This window comes from Arvicanthis niloticus, chromosome 8 (assembly GCF_011762505.2).
Source record: "Arvicanthis niloticus isolate mArvNil1 chromosome 8, mArvNil1.pat.X, whole genome shotgun sequence".
In the NCBI taxonomy this organism is placed as follows: Eukaryota; Metazoa; Chordata; class Mammalia; order Rodentia; family Muridae; genus Arvicanthis; species Arvicanthis niloticus.
In genome coordinates, this window is record NC_047665.1 from 28,734,699 (window position 1) to 28,749,395 (window position 14,697).

The following is a 14,697-nucleotide window of genomic DNA, read 5'->3' on the forward strand; positions in this document are numbered from 1 at the left end:
GGCTCAGTGTCCAGCCCACGTGTGGCTCTCCTCCTTCCCAGCCTTATCTCACCTGCCTCCCGTTTCTTAATCCTTGCATGTGCTGATGACTCCTGGCAGGGCCGCCTGGACTCTGGCACTGGGCAATAAATCAGAGGGAGAAAAGCTGCTGACCTGAGGACAGAGCCTGAGTTCTGGGATAGTCTGTCTTGGGTGTTGTGAAAGGCTGGGTGGAGAGGATATCCGTGTGAGTGAGATAGGTTGCTTACTCTTTCTACTCTTGGGCAGGGCACTTCTATTATGTCATCCATGGGCAAGCTTGGGGAAAAAGGACCCTTGCAGATAGCAAATGACTTTCTGGTGGCCTGCCGGTGGCAGAAGATGCTGTATTTCATAGACTAGATCTCAAATGTTTCTCAAGACGGTGACAACAAGACTGGATACAAGCATGAGGACAGGGGCTCCAGGACTGTCTGCAGAAGCCTTGACTTGGGTTTTTGGAGTACTGTGCATCTATTTTTGATATGGATAATGAAACTTTTTTTTTTCATCTTAGCTATTTTTAAATTGTGTGGTTCATTGGCATGAAGAACATCGACATTATGTAGAAATTGCCACTCTCTCCCTCCAGAGCCTTTCCTCTCTCCAGTTGAGCCTTCTGCACCCTTCAACTTCCTGTGTCTCAGTCCAGCCCTGGTCACCCTACATGCTCTGCCTTTATCCATTTGGGCCCACTAGGGATCTTATGTAAGTCAATCGTGTAGTCCGTGTCCTTCTGAGACAGCTGACTACTCTGGGCACAGTGTACCAAGGTATCCCTGTGTGGGAGCCTGCAGCAGGTTCTCCTTCCCTTTTCAGGATGAATGAAATTAGATCTCATGTGTAGAGCACACTTTACCCATGATTCCAGGGATGGGCATTTTTGCTATTAAGACCAGCACTCCAGACATGCAAGCGGGTAGCACTTTGTGCCACACTGCTTTGTTTTGGGATAGCAAGATGAGTTTGGAGAGGCTAAGGTCATGTAAGATATTGTTCACACAGCATGGAGTCACCATTGCACCTTGGCTACTAGATAAATGGATGTCCTGTCAGAGTGGTACACGTGCCTTCCATGCAGTTAGATGTTTTTCAGAAGGTAGACTTTTCACAGTTGACTGCTTTCAGCTGTGGCTGACCTTTTGCAGGTCACATCCTAAGGGCATTTAACATTTGGCCATGTCCTAACCAGTTAGTACTGATGACCTCCCGAGCAGACCACAAAGTTACTTGGCATGACCATGTTTCAGTACACACAATCCCTGCTTCTTTCCCCTCAGATGATGTCAGAGACAAGACTGTCACACTCTAGCCTTACAGGTGGCATTTCCATGTGTTATAATTTGCATTCTGTTCATAGACAGTATTAGGTCATGGAAGGAAAAGAGAACAACACGTAACCAACCGCCTGCCATTGAAAGTATATGTCAGCGAGAGAGTTTCCAAGTAAGTGTGGAAAACGTGTTACACAGAGCATGACTCCTCTTCTAGGATTTATGTTGATAATTCAGAGGTGCTGAGAAAGCCATGCAAAAGAGACACTAGCTTAACTTTTTTCTTTTTTTCTTTTTTTCTTTTCTTTCCTATTTTTTTTTCCCTTTGCATTCTGGGTCCTTTATTTCTTATCTGTACATTAGGCCATGAATGTGTATGGAATGGCCTCCAGCAGCCCAGGCTCCTTGCCGTAAGTCTTTACAAAGTGTGCTTCTCTGGGTGGCTCAGGCTGGCACTTCAGCTGAACCCAGGTGACCCTCTCTTTGGCGTCCCTTTTCTTCTGATCGTTCTCCTTCCCCCGCTTCAGGAAGCTGTCTGCTTTTCGAGAGCTTGAGTGCTCTGTCCACACACTGATGCTCTTGACCAGAGTCTTGCCCTTAACTTTCTTGTTTACAATGATGCCCAAGGCATGCTGGGTGACACTTGTAGATTCTTCCAGTTTTGCTGTGGTAACGTTTGTGGGGCATTCCTTTGTGAACAGCACCCATTCCCTTGATGTCTGCAATATCACCCTTCTTGTAGATTCACATGCTTGTGTCCTAGAACACTTCCATGTATCCTAGAGCAACTCCATGTGACTAGAGAACACACAGTAAGTGCCCCTCCTCTTTCCCTTTGTGCTGGTCATTTTGGCAAGTTACTGGAAGACAGCTGCCATAGCCGAAAGGCCAGCTTAACTTTCTTTAATTGAACATTTAAAAAAATTATTTAGCAATTGATCCCTCTCTCTACCTTTTTTTTTTTTTTTTTTTTGATTCTGCTGCTGGGGAGTGAACCCAGAGTCTTGACATATGAACTCCATACCTACCCTGATTCCTTTACTTAGGTGACACCTACTGATGCCCTCTGGGATTGATGCCTCCAGCAAACATGTCATCTGCTAATGTAGCAGTGGCTATGAGTAAAAAGGGTTCCTTTCATGGACCATTCACTGTGAAAATTATCATTACTACTACTGCTGCTGCTAGTACTACTACTAGTGTGTGTGTGTGTGTGTGTGTGTGTGTGTGTGAGAGAGAGAGAGAGAGAGAGAGAGAGAGAGAGAGAGAGAGAGAATATGTGTGTGAATGATACATGTGTATACGTGCACGACGTGTGAATGTGTACATGCATGCACACCTGCAGAGGCAGAACAGTTCTGTCCTTTTACATTTACTTGGGTTCTTTAGATTGAATTCAGATCAACAGGTTCTTACAGTAAGGACTTTTACATTTTTACGGAGCCATTTTTATCAGCCCCACAAATCATTTGGTTTATCTGTTCATCTTGCCTTTTGATTCTGATGTAATTTGGAGGAATGCTGCATGGGCCAGTTTGATTGTCCCCTGCCACACTTTGGCAGGGCTGAACTCTGTTGACTAATCAGGTGCACAGAGAGCCTCACTTCGGGAGTGCTGGGAAGGAACTTCAGTGTCTTGATTTGTTAAGTTTAGCCATGCCACAAACACCATGTCACAGCTAGCTCCACGTGTCACTAGAATCCCAGCCCCAGTGCCAGCAGGAGAACCCTCTGGAGTCACTCATTCCAGGCCTATTACAGACTTTAAAACCTGAGGCAGGCTGGAGGGGCTGAAGCCTACCAAGAGTCAAGGTTGCAAGATTCTGGTGAAGGCCATGAGTAGGCAACTTTGCAACAACCTTGCCTTGTATGCCTCTCTGCCAAGGTATGCTGTTTCTTCAGCGTACTCCATTTCCCCAGCCTATGCTCATCCATCTGGCCCCAGAGAGCTGATCACTGGCAGCTGGCAGTACCCTTCAGGAAGGCTTCCTGCCTTCAGCTTGCAGGTGCTTTCTGCTTTGATTTGAGAAGACATCTTGAACAACTGTTTCTTAGTTATCTTGTCCCCAGAGAGGCCAGAAGCACCCACATGGCCAGGGGCCCTTTCTCACCAGTGTCTGCATGGAGGGCAGCCTTACCTCTGCCTCTCTGGACCCAAGGGCTGTGTCTGAAGGGTTGAGCTCCAGCTGAACCCTAGCCAGACCAGGAGAAGCCAGACTGCTTGGTCACCTTCGGCTGTCACACTGCCAATTCTTCAGAGCGTTTATAGGAGATTAACCATTCAAGGAGGGAAACTCAGCACCCACTGGAGTCTAACTTGAGCTTTGCAGGGCCATCTTGGCCCTCTTTTCTCAAGGTCAGAGAGATGGTATATTTAAGGGCTGATTGCAGGGAGTGTTGAGAAGAGCTGGGTTGCAATTCCTAGGATACTTTTGGGAAGGTCACAGTGAAGGGCATCATGCTCTGGATCTAGGAGGACTTGAAAAACGTGGAGACTGCCGTGTAACGCTGCAGCTGGGAGCACAGCTGGTCCTCACTGGCCTTTTCTATCCTCACCTCGCCTCCCTTCTACCTAATGCTGGCTGTGAGGACATGCTGTAGAATTCTAAAGCGTAGTCAGACCAGCTCCGTGTAACTTAATGAAAAAAAAACCTTTTTGGAAGCTCAGCAGGCTGATGAAACAGAAAGCATCAGCATGTGCCAGTCACTGCCCGGCCCCGCCTACAGCATTGCTCTAGCCCCTCACAGCAACTGTGTATTGTACGGTCTGTGCCTCCCACACCAAGGATGTTGAAACAGAGCTTGTGCAAGGGTTGATTCCTTGACCTTCACACAGCCGTCATAAGGCAGAACTGGATCAGAGATGCCTGTCCATCAGACTTAAAAATTTGTGCTGTCACCGTGAGTCCCTGCTGTACTCCTGTGGGTCTCATTCAGGTACCGTTCGACCCCCATGGGTGGCAGTGCCTGTAAAACAGATCTGTGTGGATGAGTGAGCGACAGTCTGTTCAAAGCAGCTGGCAGAGTATCTAAGAAGCCTGCTTGACTTATGAACTACGTTTGTTCTTTTAAAGAGGAATTCTTTATTTTTAAAAATAAAAATTCCAAGCACCTATCACTCTGTCAATTTTAATAATAAAACAATAATGTCTTTCCCTGGGGGGAAATGCAACTCATAGTAAACAACTGAGTACAACATTTCAAAACTACATTTTGGCATAAATTTTGCATACTGTCATATATTATTTAAATAAAATATGTTTGAAGAAATCTTGAAGAAACAAAGGAGTAAGGATATAAACATTGTGGCTCGGCAAACACAGCACTCGTGAGGAGCCTCTGACTTCTGGGAGCAGGAGTCCTCCAGGGCAATGCCCCTCCTTCCTCCCCAAGTCCTTAGCTTAATTAGTAAGCATAGAGAAATAAGACAAAATGATACCCCACACCTGGAATACAATAAACTGTTAGGTTAGAGCTAGAGGCCTGTGTGGGCCACAAGTGGAAACCCAGTCTCCAGAAGGAAAAGACACTTTTGCATTAATTACTTTGCTGCTTGTTGTGACAAAATACGGACAAGAAGCAATGTAAGAGAGGAAGGATTTATTGATGCTTATGTTTGAGGCTGTGGTCTGCCAAGGCAGGAGCATGAGGTGACTGGTCACACAGCATCCACAGTTAGGAAGTAGAGAGAACGATGTGTATGATGCTAAGCTCACGGTCTCCTTTTTTTTTTTTTTTTCCTGTCTGAGACCCCACAACACATGGGACGATGCCACCCACATTCTGGGTGGATCTTTCTTCCTCAGTTAAACGTTTCCAGAAACACCCACAAAGACATCCAAACTTGAGTTACGATGGTGATGCTATAAAGATCAAATAGTGAACTATTGTTTTATTTGTGGGCATGGAGGGGACGGGAGTATGCTGTCATCTTTACAGCCAGCAAACTGCTATTGTAACACATATGCAGGTATAGTTGACATATAGATGAAGAGCGGCTTGTCTGCTAACAAAACTATTTCCAAAAACAGGTGCACAAGTGTGCTGTGCCCGTAGGCTATAGTTTTCCAGCTCCTGAGCTAATGAAAGGACTGGTAAACAGGCAATTACAGTATAATCCGATCATCTGGGTCTTTATCATGAATGTAGAATGTTCTAGAAGCACAAAGAAGGGGCCTTGATCTAGCCTAGGAGAGAGACCTTCAGCTGAGATGATTGCCCTGATGGAAATGTAAAACTATATTCATTTCTGCATTTGCAATCCACACCTCTTTCTCTTAGTCTTCTGCTTGCAAGGGTACCATCAACTAACTGACAGGAAAACGTATAAGCAGTGGGGAAGGTCTAGCATACACTGACTGAATGTGGTGAGCACAGGTTTGGGTTGGAGGGGTGGTTTTTTGGTGCTGAGTACCCTAGTCCCTGGTGGGGAGAGCTGTCTTATTCTTTCAAGTAAATGCTAAGCCAGGCATGTCAGGGGCAGACAGAGTAGGGTGGCACAGAGGAGAGTAGTTCCATGAAGGGTCCTGAGGCTTTAGGGAGCTGGTGAGGTCCAGGGTGTGACTCAGTCCTAACAGGAGTTCAGGCTTGTGACAGGAGATGTGGTGCATAGAGAGAACTTCAGGGAGCTGTGTTTCGCCAGGTTTTCTCCTTAAGTCCTCAGCATGGCTGACCAGTCTGAGGGTTTTCTGATCTCAGTCAGAAGTTTCCCACACTTGGCTTTTTTCCTGAATGCGTGGGTGTGCTTAAATATTGATGTGACAGGCCAGATTTGTTCATTACCGTGTCACGAGAGGAGAGGCCCTCTGAGCTATTCAGGACACAAGTCGGAGTTTCTCAAGTGGCAGTGTTTGTTACTTGGAATAAATTAGTGTGCATCTCTTGATTTTGCTGAGAATATGGGGGATGTCTTGACACTTGAAGCTTTGTAGAGTTGGGTTCTTCCCTCCCCTCATTCTCGTGTCTTTATACCATTGGCTCTTAACGACCGTCCTTCCTTACAGGTGATGGTCATTAATAAAATACACAATTGCGGATCAGGGCAAGATTTCTCAAGGTTTGGTTAATAGAAGGCATTGCTTATTAGCAGTTTCTGCTTCCTTGTAGACATCTGTAGAACTCCACCCCCTCCCCACACACACATGACATAGAGGTTTCTATCAAGAGAATAAGAGTTGTCTACAGTATTGAACTCTGCTTAGAGCTACCACGTAGTTCTTTCTTAAAGACAAGGAAAGGAGTGACTCCCTGGATCATTTTTTCCAGAAATAGTTCCACATCAGCTGATGCGAGAGGACAGCCAGGTGGCGATGCTTCTGTTTCCCTGTACACCTTGCTGGAGCACAGTTCTCCATCTCTAGCACTGTGAAAAAATGATCCAGTTTTGTAAAAACGGAGGGAGCTCCGGCTTCGGTCAATGGAGCATCATAGTTTGCCCTTGTGCACCAGAGAGCTACTGTAAATGCAGGGAAGCTAGACCCAAGAATGCTTTTAGGAAAGGAAATGAAGCATTGTCTGGGATTGGGTGTGTTGAAAATCACAATTAAGCCATAAAAATGGGCCATAGGATATTTAAGAACCCTAAGTAACTTTAATACTGTGGCTTTGGTGTGGGTTTCCTGCAAAAACACAAAAACAACAATACAAACAAACAAACAAAAACAAAACAAAACTGGAATGCAGCGGTTTTTAGCAGGGGCCCATTCTCTCTTTAGCCCAAACAAGCTTGCAATTCATTTTTCTACAGTTTCTTCCAGCAAGCTCTAGTTGGTTTTTCTGATTCATTTTGTTTGATTTTGTTTTGTTTGCAGTAGGTTAATGGGGGAAGTAAAGACGAAGAGCAATTGCAATAGCAATTAACAAAAAACCAGAGACAAAACTTTAAAAAAAAAAAAATTCCCCAGAGTACCTGGCAAGGATGTTGATGATGTCATTTAAGGAAGCTCACAAGCACGCCAACTCTAATTGGCACTTGTGTTGGCTACTGTTGACAACAGGCCTCCTGAAACTGGAGCATGAGCTTAGAGGAGAGAATGCACAGAGAGCTTGAGGTTTTTCAAATAAGGCAGTATATCTTGAATCTTGATGAAGTCTTTTAAGAAAAAAAAAGACTCTGTATACTGCTAGAATAGAAATACTAAAAACGGTGGCCTTGGCTGCCTGTGTGTGGAGAAGCTAATTGTAGCTCACACACTCCTACAGTCTGGCTTGTGGAGACTATTGCTTTTGTCCATATGTGACTAACCTTTGCATGTCTGTGTGTGTGTGCGTCTATTGTGTGCACATATGTACATGTGGGTATGTTCTTACAATTCTTATTGTTTCTAGATTAAAAGCAGCATAAAGCACCTCCATAGTACATAACACACTGGTTCCTGGGAGGCTACAAAATGCTATTTTAGAGAGAAAAGGCAATGACCCTATATTTCTCTACATTCCTCAGCCCAGTTGGAGATTTTGTTTTATGAAAATCTTTGGAATTTGAAGCCATTTTGTCTTCTCTGTAGCATGCCCTGAAATATTTCCTTCTACCTCAAATGACTGTGCTCAGGCTCGAAGCAGGCAGCTCATACAGTAGCTGGCAAAACCCAGTGGTCTGCTGATAGTAACAAGCTTACATGAGGAACTCTACCCTAATAGATCTTAGGGGCAATTTACATTCATTAAAAAAAAAAAAAAAAAAGCAAACTTTATGGCTTGACTTCAGGCTGTGAAATTTGTTGCAAGCTGCTTCTTTTACAAGAAAAAAGTTAACTTATTTTCTGTGTATGTGTGTTTTGCCTGAATGTATTTCTGTGTACCTCGAATGTGTGTGGTGAATTCGGAGGCCAGAAGAGGATATCAGAGCCCTCGGAACTAGAAATTACAGGTTATTGTAACTGCCATGTGGGTGTTGGGAATTGAACTTGGGTCCTCTAAAACAGCAGCCAGTGCTCTTAACAGCTGAGGTGTCTTTCCAGCTCTCTACCCACGAGTCATGAGCAAAGGTGTCGCTTGTTGCCCTGGTTGGTCTGGAACTCACAGAGATTCATTTGCTGTGCGTGCCCATATGTAGGGATTAAAGGCAGACACCACTGTGCCCTGCTGCAAAGCTTCTTTTTATAATATTTGTTTGCTTTGAAACAGCAGTGAGATGAGTTACCCCAGGCTAGCCTTGAACTCTTAGGTTCACAATAACTGTCCTTTAGTCAATTGAGTAGCTGAGACTTCAGGCATGTTCTACTGTACCCAACTTTGTGTTTTAAAAACAAACAAACAAACAAAAAACCCAAAACAACAGCAAAAAAAAAAAAAAAAACAAACTCTTCTAAACATATTATTTGTGCATTTACTGGTTGACTAGTATAAGGTCTCATATATCCTGGGCTGCTCGTAAACTCCATGTATAGCTGAGGATGACCTTGAACTTCTGATTCTGCTGACTTCATCTGAAATGACAGACATGTCCTACCACACTGAGTTTTCTGTCATGAGGGGAGAGAGCCTAGAACTTTGTGCCTGCTAGGCAAGCACTCTCCCAACAAAAGTATATCCCCAGTCTCTGATTTTTAGATTGCATGAAAATTTACATCCCCTAAAAGGTGAAAGGAATATATATCCTCTCTCTCTTTTTTTTTAATGAGCTTTGTCTTACCCTTATCACCATGTTATAGTTGACAGTTAATCGTGATAAGTTTAAGGACTACAAGAATAGTATGAACTGGAAAATAAAACTCAGTTTCCATTGTAATCTTCCAACTTTTTCTTTTTAAATCGTGTGTGTGTGTGTGTGTGTGTGTGTGTGTGTGTGTTTGTGTGTGTGATCAGTGCATGAGCAACAGCATTTGGGGAGTCAGTCCTCTTTCTACCCTGTGAGCTCTGGGAATCTGTTTCAGGCAGTCAGGCTTGGCAGTACCCCCCACCCCCACCCCTCTGCCTGCTGAGCCATCTCCTGGCTCTCTCCTGGGCTTGATGTTTTGGAATGCCTTCTTTTCCCTGTTGACACCAGCTTTTGTCCTGAGTCTTTGCATGGTGACACTACAATTCATAATGAAAGTTTTGCTAGTCATTAGTTTTTGACAGCAGAATTTTCAGTGGCCACATGGTTCCCAGTGACCTTTTCTCAGGAACTCACATCTTACATGTTACAACTGGTGATATCACTGCATAGGGAAACTCTGTGGGCATCTCTGAAAATTTCCTTGGGAAAAATGTTACCCAAAGTGAAGTTTGCCGGGCTGAAAGGTAGATACTACTTACAATAATGAGCTATATATTGTCAGATTTCTTCCAGAAAAAGAGTTCATGCTGCCACGCCTTGTACAGATCTGCACCTCTTTGTCTCTCTCAGTTTTTCACTAACAGAATCAATTATTTCATGGGTCTTTTCTAACTCATTTATATTTCATATAAACATGTTCACACACATGTTAGTCTGTATGCTAAGAATAAAACAAGAGGAAAATAACTGATATTAAGTATGAGATCTGTGGATATAGTTTTATAAATGTGGGTATCTATAATTTTATTTATGATATGCTTTGGTGTATAGAAATTTTAACTAATTAACGTTAGTAATGTAGTAACAAACTAAAAACATCTATCAGTCTTTGAAAAGAAGATTTATGTATTTTTATTTTATGTGTATGAGTGGTTGTCTGTATGTATGTATGAATGTGTGTGTGTGTGTGTGTGTGTGTGTGTGTGTGTGTGTGTGTACCACATGCATGTTGGTGCCTATAGAGGTCAGAAGAGGGCAATGCACCCTCTGAGACAGAAGTTACAGACTTATGGGCTTCCATGTGAGTGCTGGGAACTGAACCCAGGTTCTCTGCAGAGCAGCCAGTGCTTGTACCCATTGAGCCATCCCTCCAGCCCCACCCTTTCATTTCTTTAGATAATTTTCTCCCGTTAGTTTTTAACACAGATATTTGATCTCCACAATCAGATAAGTAACTTATCTTCTTTCAGCTTTACAAAGATCCCTCTTATAAATTTTATTAGGGAATTCCTTATTACTGACAATTGTTTTCTCTATGTCCCATTTTTCCATCTTCTTGAGAAATGCAATTAGTTTCCTTATGACAATTCTCCACTCTAACAAGTCAAGAAATTTGATAATTGCCTTAAAATGATACGACTTCTATTTCTTGTAGTCTCTCCGTAACATCTACAGGTACAAAAGCAACCTACTATGTTTTTCTTGTCTCTTAAAATTGTTTTAATTAAATCTTTTGAACAGAACACATAGCTAACATATAGAATGAGATGTGTGAAATCATTTGTCTTGCCCTTAAGTCTGAGGGCAGACACCCCTGTGGTATTGCAGGATGCTTCTGAAATGAGGTTGGTGGCAGAGAAGGCAAGAGAGGGATATGGAATGGGCTGCGGCTTCAAGCTTTTATGACCCTATTAAACCTGCTGATGGAGTGTTAACTTGCTTCATTAGAGGGCCTCCCATTGTTCTCTAGGGAATGGATTTCCAGGAGGTAGAGTTAATGCCAGGGTGTATTGCTGCTGGAGACTGGGGGTTTCACCCACATCTTCCTTGGGAACTCTTTTTCAAGGACATTCAATCAAGAAAGGGGCTCAATTTGCCTTGCTGTAGGTATTGCAGAAGACAGTGGTTAAATGCAAGGCAACAGTGCCTCTTAGGTTTCTAGAACAGCTACAGGCTGGGGCTCCAGAAAGAATCTCAGCACAGCACTTTATACCCAGCCTGCCCAGTATTTCAGTTGGAAAACTAGACTTAGGAAGTCACTGTTCCAGCTACTGGCTCCAGACTCACACTGTTTGTAAAGTCACCATCAGAGCTGTAGGCCCTAAGATTAGATTCCCGCCAGATCTGTCCAGCAGAGCAGAATTTCCCTGATCCACTCCAACAACTTGATCTCTTTCAAGTCAAGTCATCCCAGAGATTAGAACTAGATGGCATGGAGAGTTATTTGTTGTGTGCCCCTGATTAACAGACCCTAAATCACATTTGAAACCTCTGTAAGGTCCCAGAAGTAGTGTATTTAGCCTACAGCACACAGTACAGGAATATTCACCGGGAGAAGGTTCCTGCTCTCTTAGCTGTCCAGTGAGCATCTCCCTCACCCCTAGAAATTAGGATGGCTATAGCTGTAGTGGAACAAGAGATAGACATTCAGGTTGCATATCTGAAAGGTTTCTGATGTTCTGCTGGTATTGATGATTGATCGATGGGGGGGAGGAGGGTAATCCAGATCATTAAGCCCCGGTCTTAGACTTTTTACAACATTGCTCCAGATTGTTTTTTTTTTTTTTTAATTTGATGGAGTGTTTAAATCCTAAAGATTCAGCTTAACTTCCTGCTTAACTAATCGGCATGATCTTATCTATAGCAATGAGAACAAATTTGAGAGCCAGGGGATGTCGAAGCTTCCTCATACTTCTGAAATTCTTTGGTAGAGTCTTTACCAGATAACGATGTGTGAGGGCACACTTCACGTGCCCAGTACAGTTCTTGGTTTGTTTTTTTGTTTTTGTTTTTGTAGAAGTTAAACATGGGAGCCAACTTTATAGATTTCCCTCATTTCCAGCCCAACTCCTCCAACTCAACTCCCTCCCCCAAAGCTTAGTGGAATGCGCCTCCAGGATGGCGAGGGTGTAGGTGTAGGTGGGTCCCAGCATGAGTAACCCGTATCTTGCTAAGCCTGCTGGGTGCTCCTAGGCACAGTGCTTGTTAACTTGAGATATGTATCACGCTGAGGAAGCTGTAGGGACAGGTGGCTGCCTTGCCCTGGATTCTCTGGTCCACCACCCCATGCTGGGTGATTCCCCACAGAGGCTGAGCTCATGGATGCCAACCAGGCTTCCTTTCCTGTCGCCAGCATGTCGATAGGGAGTTCAGTCTCCCTCCGTGTTCTAATAATTTTCCACTCCGGCATTGTTAATTGATAGGGGTCACTTTGAGGTGACTACTGAACAACTTATTAGGTGGCAACTAAATTGGGCCTGGCTGCCCCGGGCTGGGTGTAATAATTGCTCAGGTGACTGAGTTGGCAAAAACACTCAGGCTATTTTCTCCACTTCCCTGGATGTTTTTATTAAAGTCTCCTGTTTCCCGGCCATTTAATATATAGGTGTAATGTGCTCTTTTGCATCATTTAACCTTTTTTTTTGTTTTGTTTTTTTGTTTTTTTGGGTTTTTTTTTGTTGTTGTTGTTTGTTTTTCGAGACAGGGTTTCTCTGTGTAGCCCTGGCTGTCCTGGAACTTACTCTGTAGACCAGGCTGGCCTTGAACTCAGAAATCCACCTGCCTCCGCCTCCCAAGTGCTGGGATTAAAGGCGTGCGCCACCACCGCCCAGCTGCATCATTTAACCTTGAGTAAACTCATCAATGGGGAGTCTTGGTAGAGAGATGTGTAAGGAGTTAAAAAGTAGGGTGAATGAAAGAGACGACAGCTGGTGTGCTTCTCCCAGGCAGCAACCTGGTCAGGCCAGCTTAGTGCTTGCCAAGAGTATGCCAGGCTGACGTCTACACAGGTGCAGTGTAGCTGGGGGATGAACCAGTAAGGTGCCACTTCTCTCAGAATGTTTACACGTAGCTGGGAAAACAATGCACACACATTCCTATGACAAAGCTGTAACGTGTTTTAAGACCAAGCCTGCCCTTCTGGCCTTAGAAAGATATTTATTATCAAATGTTTCTTCTAGAAACATCAGTGAATGCTGGCTTCCCAGGCTGTCTCCAAGAAACTACTTTAGCTGTCTTGGAGCCTCCCATTTCACTTACAAGTGGACAAAGGTGCAGTCAGCAGTGATGTCTGTGATTCCTGTGGCATATTAGTAGCTTCTTCCTACTCTTGGGAGGTAACAGAAGCCTGGGGTGGTGAAGCTCATGAGTTGGCTCCACTGTGGCTTGGGAAGGCAGATTCAGCTCTTATGGAGGTTCTCGGATGCAAGACAGTCAGTCCACATGGCTCAGGCTCACCTGGACAGCTTGTCAGCTCCCACTGCTGAGCCTTCCTGCAGGAGTTGTCACTCAGAGCATTGGGAATGGAGCTTCCCAAATCTATGCTTCCTGCTCATTCCCAGGCAGTGGAGCCCCTGTGGTTCTGTAGCATTTCGAGACCTCCTTTAAGGAACTCCTGCCTCTGAAGTGACATTTCAGTCAGCCAGTAGCTTTCCTCCCCAGACACATGAATACATCCAGACAACAAACCCCAAACCATCCTTCTTGGCCTTTGTGAGGCTTGTGCTTGATTTTCTTGCCTTCTTTTCTTCCTTAGTTTTGATTCAGACCATCTGGAACCAGCTCAGTAGATGAAGGAGTAAGTTACTCTCTCTAAGTCTGGATCCTGCCATGAAGCATGGGGGAGCAAGTATCCCAAGGAGTCCCGGGCAAAAGTCAGAGCAGTGACAGGTGGCTCCTTCCTTCTCTGTCTAAGCTGGGTTCTTTCCTTGGCAACTGTTGATACAGACTGCCTTCCAAATTCCCCTTAAGCCGTGACCTATAGCTGTCATCCTTGGCCTCCACTGTGCTCTACAGAAGTTTGAAAGTGGTCAGACCTGTGGTAGAAGTGGGGGTGGGGTACCAGAATCCTTGGCATTACATTCTAGGTTCCCTATAGGCAGAGGCTCAAAGCTAGAGACACCTAAGAAGACAGCATCTAGATCCAGTTTCGGCCCCATACCTTCCACCCCTAACCCTCGCCCTTGCTGGCTGCCGCAGGTACACTTTTTGTTCTAACGTTCCTAAATTTCCCCATGGTGGAACATATCTCCAGCTGGGATCAGTACCCTACCACCCTTGTAATCCTTTAACCTGGGGTCAAAAACTCCAAACTGTAGCATCAGCCAGAAGGGCTTTTCTGCCACTGAGGGTGGATGGCAACACAAAACAGCACCAGCCAGTCACCCTTTCCCCATTCAGTTGTCCCTCTGACCTAGAGGTAAACTAACTCTCTCTCTCTCTCTCTCTCTCTCTCTCTCTCTCTCTCTCTCTCTCTCTCTCTCTGTGTGTGTGTGTGTGTGTGTGTGTGTGTGTGTGTGTGTGTGTGTGAGTGCACATGGCCTTAGACCTCTTCCACTTTGGCAAATAGGAAAGATAATAATTAAAGATACCTCTCTTTCCCTCCCTCCCTTACTCTCTTTGTCCCTCCCTCTATCTTTTTCTCTCTCTTCCTTTGTATGTGCATGTGAATGATGTGTATGCATGAATGTATGTCTGTGAGTGGGTAAACATACATGCTGTAACACATGTGAAGGTCAGAGGACAGCCTCCGATGCCACTCTCACCTTCCATCTTGTTTGAGACAGGGTCTCTTTGTTGCTCACCACTGTGTACACCAGTCTAGCGGGTTCACAGGGATTCCTTTCTCCATGTCCCATCTCCATGTAGGGGCTCTGAGATTACAGGCAAACGTTACCATACCCAGCTTTATGTCAGTTCTGGAGATTC

General features: G+C 44.5%; 1 protein-coding gene across 2 annotated transcripts in view; it reads left to right on the top strand.

Annotated features, from left to right (window-relative positions):
* Positions 1-14,697, top strand: part of Slc22a23 (solute carrier family 22 member 23) — a 169,227-nt gene that overhangs the window by 24,702 nt on the left and 129,828 nt on the right. The gene's annotated exons all lie outside the window — the stretch shown is intronic.